Source organism: Numida meleagris, chromosome 2 (assembly GCF_002078875.1).
Source record: "Numida meleagris isolate 19003 breed g44 Domestic line chromosome 2, NumMel1.0, whole genome shotgun sequence".
In the NCBI taxonomy this organism is placed as follows: domain Eukaryota; kingdom Metazoa; phylum Chordata; class Aves; order Galliformes; family Numididae; genus Numida; species Numida meleagris.
The window spans coordinates 115,394,489-115,404,596 of record NC_034410.1 but is presented as its reverse complement, the minus strand read 5'-3'; positions in this window follow the sequence as shown (position 1 = coordinate 115,404,596).

Here is a 10,108-nt window from a genome sequence, read left to right as displayed (position 1 = left end):
CTGCTGCCCCTCTAGGGTGGGCGATCTGGCAAGTGCCGATGGGAAGTGGAGCAATGGGAGCCTTTTGAGCCAAGCGTGTGATGAGTTTGGCATGCTGGGGAAAACAGCCGCTAGAGGCCGCCACAATCTTTCTGGCAGCTGGGTTTGCACTTGGGTGTCCAGAAGCCCGCAGTCCTGCTGCCCTTTCTGCCAAAAAGAAAGTGTATTTTTGTCTCCTTGTTAGTAGCATTTCTGCTGTAAGTCAGAAAGCTGAGCACTGAGTAAATTAGTCACAACTCCTTGTAGTTTTGATCTTGCTGCTCACCTGATTTTTTTATTTTTTATTTTTTTAAGAAAACTGATATTCCGCGGATCTGACAAGACAATCTGGTTGGGATGGAAACTATTTCCTGACTTACATTCGGGAGAGCAGGATGTAGATCTTCAGTATTAAAGCTTTATTTTGTCCCAAAGCTGCAACATCTTACATTAAAAACAGAGTTGAGAATGCAATGCAAGCCTCAAATTAGATCTGCTGGCTGTGCTTGGTTTTGCAGGCTGTGCTGTGGCAGATGCTGATTTCTTTGCTTGTATGGGGAAAAAAAGAAAAAAAAAAAAAACCCTGCTCTTTGCATCTCCAGCAATTTTTGATGCTTTGGAAACAATGTATTAGATGATCCCATAAAACTATTTTCTGCATTGAAAAAGGATTTGTTTTTATCTGCTGATAGGAGAGCCTTACTTTGCAGGAGCGTTGCCTGTAGACATCCCCTTTAGATGCTGTGGGCATCGTAGGAGAACGCTGCAGTTAAAGTAATTTCAGAGAAAAAAATATATTAAACTTTGCAGCTTATAGTTTTTATCTTCAGTAACACAGAAAGGTCTTGTTTCTTCAGCATGTGCCCACTTTCATGTAGAAGAAGGGAGTCCTGGGGTGATTTTGGAAAACTGTATGCAATGTGTTCATTTTTGTTGGTATGTTCTGGGTCGTTTTACCTCATTTGCTGGAAAGCGCTGCAGAGCAGGAGAATGTAGCCCTGGAGGAGTAATTTAAAAAAAAATTGCTTTCCTTCAGGAGTGTCTTGGGACTTTGATGGAGTCTGGACAAATCTGTCCTGGATGTCTGCATTTGTGTAGTCCTGGTGAGGGACAGCAGACGAGTGGGATCACATTATTAGCTGTGAGCATGCTCTGATTTGCAATTCATTAAACGGTCGTGGGTGGGATCAGTGTCCGACCTCCTGCTCCCAGCTTAGTAGTGCTGCGCTGACCACCAGTGCAGAAGTGCGGCAAGTCCATCTGCAGGGCTCTGTGTACAATGTAAATGCATTTGGAAACGGGCTGCAAGGCACATGGTGCTTATGCTGAGAAGGGGGGAGGTCGGGTGCTCTCCTTTCCTTCTTGGCTGCGTTCAGACCTGCAGGAGGATGCAGAGCTGGGAGCTGTGGTCGTGCTGGAGCAGCTGAGCCCTTTGGGCCTGGAAGCCGTACCCCACTTCCCAACCCCCAGATCTGCCCTACTTCAAGAACTGAAGAGATTTGAAATGGAAACCTTCTAATTTATAGCAGTAAACACAGCTCAGCAGAGTGGGGGCTATTAGGAGCTTCTAACTAAATGGAGGACAGAGTGTACCCCACCCCGGAGAAAACGGTGTAAATCATCTTAGTTCTTGGCACTGGTGTTTTTTTAAAAAAAAAATAATCAGACATTGTAAACTGTGTTGTCAAGAAAGCTCTCGGCTTTCTAGAGGAGAATGTTGAGAAGGAAACGCTATATCATTTCTAGATGCGACGTGGATGGGGCCACATCCATGCTGCCCCTTCTCGCTCCCGCAGTCTCACCCTGCCCCGGAAGCCGTGGGGCCGTGGGAAGGAGCTGCTGCAAGGGCCGAGGGAAGCTCCTTCACCCACTGTGCAGGTTCCTCTTGCAAGGGCCAGCAGACTTCTTGTCTCCAGGGCTCTAGAGCTGCTTTGCACTGCTTTGCTTTGCAGAGCTGCTGTCCTGGGCAAACCCAGAACCCGTGTGCCTGTGTAGAGCCCTGCCTTCACAGCTCTGTGGGGAAGGAAAGCGAGACAGAGAGCTGTCAACCTGCTCCGTTCTGGTCTTTGAAAAAGAATTCTTCACCTAAATTTCTTCACCATGTCTGGTGACCAACAGCTGAGGGGCTTCTAACGCTTCCAAGTTGCATCAAAACTTCTATTATTCCTTACTTTTATAGCTGCCAGTGGAAGTATTCTACATGCATTTGTATGGTCCCTCTTGAACCCATTTAAATACTTGGCATCCACAGCGCTCCATCGGTTACACAATTTAATGACGCCTTTTTTTAGAGGAATGTATTTCCTTTGGCTTGTTTTTTAAACCTGATGATTTCCGTGTGTGAGTCTCGAGCTGTTAAAATCGTTCCCTCTTCACCTCCTTCATGCTACGCACAATTTTATGTACCTCTCTGTTTAAAGCCTGGGCTTTCCCCATCTAGGTGTTTTCTTTTGCCCTTCTGATTCTCTCTACCACTTTTATGTACCTCTCTTAGTTCACCTAAATGTTTTTTTTTTTTCCTATATAGAATCATAGAATCCTTAGAGTTGGAAGGGACCTCTGAAGGCCATCCAGTCCAACTCCCCTGCAATGAACAGGGACGCCACAGCTAGATCAGGTTGCCCAGGGCCTAATCTACCCTTATTGGGAAGTAGTTCCTAACAGTTCATTCACTTCTAGATACATTATTTTTTTTTTAATCTTAAACTACATTTTTTTTTCCAATATGTATTTCACATCTCTTCTGCTAGTTTAATTGCATGTTTCCATGTTAGATAGTTGTGTTGTTATATTCCTCCAACAGTTTGATAGCAAGGCATTTGTTTTAGAATGCTGATCAATGATACACAAGCAAATTAAACAGTAACTTGTCAGCATGGAAGAGAGGCTTAGTCCTGCACACAGGTCTGTCCTGGCCGTGCTCTCTTCCCCTCTGCTCAGTTGGGTTTGTTTGTAGCCCACTGGGCAGGGGTTTGTCTCTGGTGCTCTTATTGCTGGTGCTAGTATTACATTTTTCAAATGATTCAGAAAAATGCTTTTGAATGTAGCATTTTTATGCAAATGTGTAATTATTATATGAATGTTGCATTCCTGACTTCTCCATAAACAGAATCAGAGCTGAATTTCATCCTGCTTAAGGTCAGAGGGAATCAAATCCAAGGTCTGTCATACGTCCCTTCTTATTTTAGGTTTTCCTCTGAGATTACACCTCTCATCCATGAGCTTTTATGTGCATGTGCATCTGGAATCTGAAACTAAGTATACAATGTACAGTTATTTAACAGAAAAATATGACCCTCAAATACAAGAATCCAGAATGCAGTGAGTATACCTGAAAAACTTAGGATCAGATACTTGAATGATGAAAGTCAGGAAGAAGTCCTAAGCTGGTTGTAATGCCTTACTTTTGCAGTGTTTCAATAGCAAACACTGGAAGTGTCAAAGGTCTGGGATTGTGAACCTGAACAAAGACAGCATAACAAATTAACCCCACGGAGCAGCAGCGTGGCCCATTTACCAGGAGAAGCTTGGATCTCCACTGGAGGTCAGCTCATACTTAAAGGGTCATAACTAAGCTCAATCCATAAGTTTAGAAACAAAAATCTTCAAGACTGAGCTACTTTATTGGGTTTGGTTTTGTTTTGTTTTAATATTTGCTTATCTTTGTCCTTGATAATTTCACACAATGCAAAGTTGCTCTCTCCCAGTGTGGAGCTGTCTTCTGGAGCTCTCAGCGGCTTGACTTGATCTCCCAACATCACCTTCCAAGGTTGGCTTCTGATTTCACAACGAATGGAATTGCTGAATAACGCGGTTAAGAAGTTAAGATGAAAACAGTGATAAGTTCTGTCCTTGAATCTGTCTGTTGTCTTTGTGGACCTCCGACCAGTCATTTCAAACTTCCTACCTGCTCCTCTTTAAACCGTGGATTATTTTTAGCTCACGTAGATATTAGGACAGTGACTCAATCATCTACACACGCCTTCCATCCAAGGATCTCAGTGACCTACAGATAGGTTAAAGGGAGCTTATAAACAGGAGTGAGACCAACTTTTTACGTGATCTGATAGTGATAGGACGAGGGGGAATGGTTTTAAACTAAAAGAGGAGAGATTAGAATTAGATATTAAATTCCTTACTGAGAGAGCAATGAGGCACTGGCACAGCTGCCCAGAGAAGCTGTGGGTGCCCCATCCCTAGAGGTGTTCAAGGCCAGGTTGGATGGGGCCCTGGGCAGCCTGAGCTAGTGGGTGCCCTCCATGGCAGGGGGCTGGAAATGGGGGGTCTTTAAGGTCCCTTCCAACCCAAACCATTCTGTGACTCTATGTTTTCTGCGCTGTACCTTGCAGATGCTGTTTTAAAGATCAGTGGTAATGCTTTGGGTCCTGCATGGCCAGGTGAGTCAGCTTCATGGGAAGGCTATTTCTGTTCAGACTGTCCATAACTGCAGAAGCAGATTTGTTTGTTTTTCTACTCAAGACACACTGCACAATGAAAACAAGTTGCTGTGCCATTGTGCTTTGGATTTTCCATGCCTCCAACTCTTAAGTCCTTTGACCTGGATAACTAAAAATAACTTCAATCGGCATGTATGCTCCAGAATAGCTAAAGACCTGAGGACCTGTAACTAAATAAAAATCTGATAAAAGATGATCCACGAGTTAGAGATGAGAAGGACCACAGAGGAAACACTGATCACATCTTACAGCAGAACTGGTGCCAATGGTCCAAAGGCTTCCATGGTACTACAGGGAGCTGGGCCTGAACACCAGCTCAATGCAGAGAAGGGCCCCACCTCCTCCTCCCCCTGCATGGGTGTGGTGGAAGCGTTGCCTGAGATGCGCTGTCAAAGTTCTTCTGTAGTCAGAAGATGCGATGATATTTATGTTCATTTAAACGGGAGGGAAAAAAAGGAAAAAAAAAATAGAACTAAAAAGAAGAAGTGAAGAAGGCCTGGGGTGTGAGGCGCCTTCTGATAACCGACTTCTGGAGACTGGGGAGTGCCAGCTTTTAGATCTGAGTGTTCAAGGGGCTACACCAGAAAGGAGAACTTTGTTCCGGCAGTCACATGCCTACGAAGGAGCTGCTGACTGCTCCGCTCAGCCCCTGGGGTACAGTGCAGCCATTTATACCGCTCCAGAAAGTGTCCCCAGAGGAACAAAACTTTTTCAGCTTTTTCCCCCCCTCGCCCTGGCACATGGTCACTTTTCCATGCCTGCAGCTGTGAGTAATGTTTGTATCTGGGCCTGTAATTTGGTGTGGTTTGGGACTTCCAAGTTCTACAGCAACCCCGCAGTTTTTGGCAGCAGCCAAGTTGCCGAGCGGCGGAATCTTTTGATCTCGGCTCAGGCTGCAAATGAACATTTCATCTAACACCTGAATACCTGCCTTCCCAGAACAATGGGACTCTTGATCACCTCCTCCCTCCAACACAGCACAGTTGAGCAGCCCCACAATGGATGGCTGTGCTTCCAGCGCTGTCTGGGGGACTATAAATAGGCTTAAATAATGCGTGGAAGGATCCAGCGTATTGTCTGAAGGATCTAAAATTAGATTCCTCTAATGTTTGTGCATCAGTCTTCCTTTGCTGCAGCAAAATGAGTTCCTTTCCAAAGTATTTAAGCTTGAATTACGGCTCCCTAATAACAAGGGAGGGCAGGGAGGCAGTGTGAGGGGAACTCCTGAAGAGATGGTTTGAGTTGTCCTAGGGGGATGCAATGGCTCCAACAAAGTCAGCTACAGCCACTGCTGAGGAAAAACAGCTGCAGGATCCTGGAAAGTAAGGACATACGTTCTTACAGTTTGTTTCCAAAATACCGACTTTATACTCCCTGTTTCAAGGACGTTTGCACCTTGAATACAACTTTACAGAAGGTGGGGTGGAAAAATCCCAGAATGCACATTGGCTTTTTTGTTGTGATTAAATGACTTTGTATGTCCTATGCTCAAGGTAGTTTCTTTCTTGGTCTCTAACCATTCTTTGCAGCAAATCTAATGGTAGCTGTGTATTTTAGATAAATTTGAATGTTTCCTGATATCAGCTTGGAATATCTGAGTTAGCTGTTACTCCTGTGAATAACTATTACTCATTCTATACAATGAAATAACGCGTTCTTGTTCAAATAAATTCCTATTAAGTTGAAAGAGAACATAAATATTGGTAATTCCATAGTCTTCTATTCCCATCTTCATCCTGCAATGTTTTCTGAGGAGAATTTATTGTATAATGGTATTTCATATAAAAATTCTAATACACTTGGTGCTTTCTGTAAATTTTGTTAGCAGTGGAAGCACAGAAAATAATTCACTGTTCTGCTGATGAAATTGCAGCTTGACTGGAAAATAGAGCTGCTTATTTTACATTTGGTTTTGTCTCCTCGTGCAAGTCCAGGGTGCACAGACATGGGCCCGCTGCATGGAGACAGAACGAGAGGCATCCTCTGTTTCATTGCCAGGCTGGAAGCCAGGGCAGGGGAGTGGGCTTTAGGCCCTTGGAGTGCATTGCCATGGCACTGCTAAACAACACTAATAACATGACCTGGCTTTCGCTTTGTAAGGACTGTCCTTGCTTTGAATGTTGGATTTATAATAGCCATTGAAGTGTGCTAAAAAAAAATAAACTGCTGAGGTCTATGAAGCAACTGAAGTCTTGAAATGCCCGGAGAAAGTCATGTATAGAATTCTGCACAGCCTCGGAAGAGAGGCTGAAGGGTGTGTGTTTAATCTTGTGAAGGAATCCAGCAGTTTCACATCTTTAATTTGTGAGTGAGTCTGTCGGTTTAACTCTTGGCTGTCTCGGGCACAGCGCTTCAGTCAGCAAACGCTGACAAACTCACTTCTTTTGTGCGGCGCTGTACGTGTATGGATATCAGATCCCTGGCAAGTGCTGTGTTCTGGTTCTATCAGCCATTTGAGGGAGGTAAATTTTTGCAGTCTTTCAACATAAAAGCAACAGATGAAATTGTATATCCAGTATGGACTGTAAGTGTGGTGCATTGTTTAACTCATACTTTGTATATGTGAGTGTGCACGTGACTGTGCATTGAGAAAGAAATTCAGGCGAATAATTCTTTTTTCAAATGAGTTTTCACCAAAAAGATTTCCAAGTGCCCCGAGTTAGCAATAGTTAGTTCTAGCCACGAGAGGGAGTGATGCTTAGCATCAGGGAGAACGTGGCTTTAACGGGGAAGGATTTGCATTAATTCACAAAGTAAAAACTCTTCATTTTCAGTCCTTATCGCTGTTCTGTTTTCATTTTTCCATGCCTCTCGGCAGAGTGCCTGAAAAAGAGAATGCTTTACTTTGCATTAAAATGCATTAAAATGCAACGTTGCTGATGAGGAGCCTCCAACTATGCTGACTTTTACCTGAAAACTGCACCGTGCTCCTGAGCAGGATGTATCTGTTGCACCTCAGTTAATCTGTGCCCAGCCCGCAGCCTGGCCGCTGTACCGCTTCTGTCAGGGGATTCCTGCAGCCGGGATGGAAACTGCACTCACATCCCCCCCATTCCCCGGCACTATGCTTTTCTTTCCAGTTCTCTTCTGCTCTCCTGAAGGCAGCAATTGGAAATATAATTTTATTTCATAATTTACTCAGCAGCAAATGAGTTCAGAAAGGAAATGATTCTCTTATGCTGCTCCAAGCTGCTGGTGTATTTTTTCCATGTTTTTTTTTTTTTTTACCCCTAAAATATTCTAGTTAATCTAAAAAAAGTTGAAGTCCTGTACATAGACCTCACTAAGTGATCCCTGAGCTGGGATAAAAACACCTGCAGAGAGGAGCTGAAAAGGCTGATAGGGGAGGACTGCTTACCTCCACCAGCTGCAGATTAATGGACCTGCACCCGTTGTATGACAGCAGCTGTAAAATAGCACAAAATGGGAGCAGCAGGTGGGAAGCGGCTGGTTGCTCTGGGATAATGTTGGGGATATAAGGCTTGAAAAAAAAAAAGCAACAGGAACATGTGAAGGAGGGGTGAGCAGCAGGGAGATTTAGCAGCAAATCAACAGCAATGGATGGTTAAAAGGTGGGAAGAAGAGGTCTGCTGCCGCTACCGTTTTGGATTATTTTATAACTGCTGTTGTACAACTGGATATAGATTGTCAGGCTGGCCCCAAGATGCTCACATCTCAGAGGTATGACCAAATGGCTGCTGTATGTATCCACATGACAGATACGGAGCTAAGTGACCTGCATATCTTGGTGCTTCATCTAGGTGATATGACACAGATTGGAATATGGTTTAACAGAACGCTCTTTGTTGTCCCTGCGTACCCATCCCAGTTCCACCTAAACATTTCACTTGCACTTCCTTGACTTGCCAAACAATCAACATGTAAGTGAAGTTTAAACGTGTGTTACAAAAGAAGGACTATGGCATTCTTGAGTTCTGTTTCCCTTGTTAGGACATTTAATGCAGCGGACTTCAGGTTTTGCTGGTAGGTTGGTTTTTATCCATCTGGTTTGGAATTTTTTGGATAAATCTTCCTGTGGAGACCTCGTCTGTATTACATAAATATTGCTTGCTTAATATCATCCCTGTCTCTGTTCACGGGTTCTCTTCTCTGGCAGAAATGAGACACGACGTGTGTGCAGCACCAGAGCTGCAGCAGTCCCTGTTAGCATGACACAGCCTGGGGAATGAGATCAAACCCTGTTCGCCAGGGCCTGACAGCAGCGTCCTATTCCTTCGGTGGCATCGGGTCTTTGAGGCATCACAGAGAAGGGGCAGGGGCAGCTAGTTCTAGGGGGCTTTTTGTTTTCTGAGTTTTCATAAAGTACGCCTGATAATGCTCCATGCTCTTCCCAGGATTTCACAGAGTTTGCACAGGCATAAGTACAGAAGACAGAACTAAAGCACCAGATTATTTCTTCATTATGGGGAAGTTGTGAATTTGGCTTTTTTTTTCTTTTTTTTCTTTCTTTTTTTTTTTTTTTTTTTTTTTTTTTTGTCTGAAGTCAGTTGTATGGGGTTTTACTTCATTCTGAAAGCAAAGAAATAGCAAGCAAATTGCAATTATTTCTTTTTATTTTNTTTTTTTTTTTTTTTTTTTTTTTTTGTCTGAAGAAACCATGGGGGTCTGAAATCTGGGTTTTAAACTATAACACATCTGAATTTGTTGCCTGTGAGCTTGTGCTGTCAAGGCTGTTGCTTTCCCGCTGTAAGATGAACAAAATGATTGAATTTTATACTTTAGCCATGTCTGGAATATGAAATGATGAGGAAAAAATGCACCTTTGGCAATATCCTTGGGGTAAGTAAAGCTGTAGATGATAGATTAGGCTAGAGGATTCAGTGGAAGTGTAAGTATTTGCGTATGATAGAATTGGCGGCTGTAGAGGGTTTTATTACAGGGTTTGATCTCAGCTATAATAAGAGTCTGAGCCTGGAAACATGAAATGGACCTTTCCCATGAACAAAACTCCATGTGCATACTTGACAGCCAACATGACCAAAAATGCTGGAACTCACCAACGGGTGTAGTCCGAAGAAGTTTTTTTGTAATATGACCAGAAATATGCTTTAAATCAGAGGAACTGTGCAGTTTTTATCTATTTTTTCTTTACATAGATATGGTAGAGAAGTATGACATTAGTTTAATATATATATGTATTCATACAAAAGCTATTTTTTATACCTACTACTAGCTGCTTTGCCAATTAATTATTTTCTCTGCACCATTTCTCATGGAAGCCTGGTCACTTAAGAGACCTGAGGTTAGTTCCTTTTCCTGTTCTTTCTTTTTCAATTCATTTGTAAGAAACTAAATTGTAGTGGTAAATTGTCCCAGAGATTTTTTTCTGAAAACACAGATTCCTTCTGTCATTGTTAGAGGCATCATACTGGGTCTTTCATTCTCATGACAAAGGCAGTGGTAAGGAGAAAAAGAGAACAGGAGCAGCTCTCCTAATTGACTATTATAGTGATGTTTGATGTATGAATATTCTGGTTTCTAAAATGTTAGAGGCAAGCTGTATCTTAATGTTTGTGTTTTTCTCCATAAAATACTAACCTTGATTCTCAAATGCACCACAAGTAAGTTAATGACGGCATTATTTGGGGAATATGGAAAAACAGAATGCTGTT